This window comes from Cupressus sempervirens, chromosome 8 (assembly GCF_028749045.1).
Source record: "Cupressus sempervirens isolate cs-2001-9-10 chromosome 8, ASM2874904v1, whole genome shotgun sequence".
NCBI classification, from domain to species: Eukaryota; Viridiplantae; Streptophyta; class Pinopsida; order Cupressales; family Cupressaceae; genus Cupressus; species Cupressus sempervirens.
In genome coordinates, this window is record NC_143125.1 from 117,144,226 (window position 1) to 117,147,759 (window position 3,534).

Consider the following 3,534-nt stretch of genomic DNA (forward strand, 5'->3'; position numbering starts at 1 on the left):
AATAGCAACCACCTTGTCTACTAGTCCTTATTAACATAGAATTGTTGGCATAAAGTTATTTGCCATTAGTGACAACACTCATCTCATAGTTCAAACCGAGCACTGAAGACACAGTTCAAATCGAGCATTGAAGACACAATTCAAACCAAGCACTGGAGACACAGTTCAAACTGAGCATTGAAGACATAGTTCTAACCGAGTGAAGAAGCACTTAGTGTTAACTGAGTGAAGTTGCACTTAGTGTTAAGCAAGTAAAGATGCACTCAGTATTAACCGAGTGAGGAAGCACTCAGTGATGATCGAGTGAAGAAGGACTTAGTGATAACCGAGCTCAAGAGGTTAACGAAGAAGTTAGTTTCTACCGAGTGACACTATATCTGCCAAGTCACCAATGGTTACCAAGTTCCAGGCAACATTGTATGACTAGTATGAACTAAGCCCCTACCTCTACTGAGTGCATGATGATGCCAAGTAACGTAGTGGATGCCACGTATCAAAAGGTCATCAAGTTTGTCTAAAGAACTTGAGTTTATTTTACTATTTGGCCGACTCGGTTATATTTTGTTTACTTGTATTTGGCCAACCTTGCATGAATAATTATTGGAATGGTATATATATGTAATGTATTATATCATTCAAAAAAAAGATAAAAGGAAGATATACAAGATATATAATATTGCACAAAAGAGGGACATAAGATATGATATGTGAAATCATCAACAGTAAAGAATACTCAGCAAGGTCTACAAGGAGCAAAAATGATTTCATCAATCATAGAAGGTGATCTACAATAAAGAATCCAGTCAAGTTGTAAGTTGATATGTTGGTTCATCCTAACAGGTGAATAATTCTTGTAAATCCTTTAACAAGGTAGACTTAACCGTCTTTATTCAAATCTCCTAACAGAGTGCATACTTGTAAATTATGTTTGTAAATCCTCTAACAAGGTGGATCTAGCAATCCTCTATGCTCCTAACAAGGCAGATCACCAGAAGTGATCATTGTAAGTCTTAACCATCCAACTTCATACTACAGTAATGAAGCTTTGTGGGTATCATCCCCACCCCAATTTTACTTTCTATTTTGGAAGGTTTCTGGGTCACCAAATCTCTGTGCATATATGGTTAATAGTTTCTTTATGCAGCAGGCTAGATGAATAAATGTTGTATATGGTTATTCTGAATTGACTTAAAAGTTTTATTGTTACTAATTCACCCCTCCCCTCTCAATAACCTGTTATATCTTGAATATTTCCAACAAGAATAGACTGAAAATAAAATATTTTTAGGTGATGCAAGATTTCTCTTACACCTAGGATGCTCCTGCATCAAACACTCGGTAATTTGAGAAGTGACTATGGCATGTCTTAGGTGTTCAGAGGAAAACAAAGATAGTTAACCTCCTCCCTTGCTAGCTATGATGAATTCTCTAGTGGCCTCTCTTTCCATTTGACTAGGTAATCCTCATAAGTTCTATTCCTTGTACTTTTGCCAACATGATTGTTCAGTATCTCCTCAATCTCCTATATAGTTGAACTAGTTGTTGAAATACTCCATTACACTTTGGCCACTTCTTCTCCATCACCTCCTTCATAATACACTATTAAATCTAAAATATTAAATATTAGTGAAATAGTCAATTCAATAGCCAACTCCACTTCATAAGCATTTCCAGAATCATGCCTTTTCATGATCTTGCACAGTCCAAACTTCTTTATCTTCAGCTTATTATATGTACCCACTAGAAAATGTTCCTTTCTAAAATGAACCATGACTTCATCTCCAACCTAAAATTCCTTATACCTCCTTTTCACATCTGCCTTAGCCTTGTATTATGTATTCATCTTTATGATGTGCTTCCTCATCTCCTCATGGATGTTCTTCAAATGTTTAAAAAATTCTTCTGCTTCAGCACTACTTATCTCTCCTTTACCCAACTACCTCAATTCAAAAGCATTTTTGGGACTACTTCCATACACAATCCAGAATGTGGATTTTCCAGTACTCCTGTTGAAAAAATTATTATATGCAAATTTTGTGTATGGAAAAATCATATACCATCCTTTTGGCTTGTCTCCAACCAAACATCTCAATAAATTTCCCAAACTATGATTCACAACTTTTGTATGTCCATTAGTCTATGGATGATGTGATGATCTGAACTTCAACCCTATCTTCAATTTCTTCCACAATTTATGCCATAAATACCCAAAAAAATTGGTATCTTGATCTAAAACTATACTCTTTGACAAACCATGTAGTCTCACCATTTCTCTGAAAAATAACTCTGCCACATGAACAACATCACTAGTCTTCTTGCGAGGAATAAAATGTGTCATCTTTAAAAACCTATCAACCACCATAAAAATAGAATCATGCCCTCACTATGTCCTTAGTAATCCAAGAACAAAATCGATGATAACATCCTCCCATGGCTTCTCTAGTATAGGTATTGGCTAATACAATCCTATATTCTACTTCACTCCTTTTGCCATCTGACATACTCTGCAACTCTGTACAAACTTCTTCACATCTTCCTACAAATATGGCCAATAATAACTCTCAGCAACCAAAGCTATGGTTTTATCCCTACCAAAATGTCTAGCTAATCCTCCATTATGCTTCTCCTTGATGATATTCTCTATTATTGAATTTCTAGGAATGTACAACTAACTTCCTTTAAACAACATATTATCCTGGATCATGAAATCCAACCACTTTGTCCTATCAAGTGTAATAGGTTCTCTAAAGCCCTCCACGATTCACCAAAATTAGGATAATCTAGATAAAAATTATTGAGTTCCTTGAACCCAACCACCTCTATCTGCATTTCTATTAGAAAAATTTGTCTTCTATTAAGAGCATCTGCAACTTGGTTAGACTTCCCAATCCTATGTTGCAAAAAAAATGTATAACTCTACAAAAATTCAACCTACTTCAAATGCCTTTAGTTCAATTTTCTTTGACTATTCAACTATTGTGAAACTTGATGATCAGTATAAAAGAAAAACTCCTTGGGAAGAAGATAGTGTCTCCACTTCTACAATGCTTGAACTATAGAATAAAATTATTGATCACAAATAGAATATTTTCTATTTGCATCAGTCAATTTCTCACTGAAATGAGTAATAGATCTACCTTCTTGGCTCAAAATAGCTCCTATTGCAATACCACTAACATTGTAGTCTACTTGAAACACCTTGTTAAAATTAGGAAGTGATAAACAAGCTGCTCAGTAACCTTCTGTTTCAATAGATTAAAACTCTTATCTGATCCTACAATCCACTTAAATTCTTTCTTATCCCCTCTTATTGTTTCAGTCAAGGGTCCAAAAATACTATTAAAACCTCTTATGGACTTTATCTAAAAACTAGCTAGTCCATGAAAAGATCTTAGCTCTGTCATACTCCTTGGAGTAGGCCATTCAAGGATAGTCTTCACTTTCTTTGGGTCCATTTTCATACCTTCTGCTAAGACGAACACTCCCAGGTAGACCAACTCCTTCTTTATAAAATTGCACTTCTTCAAGTTTATC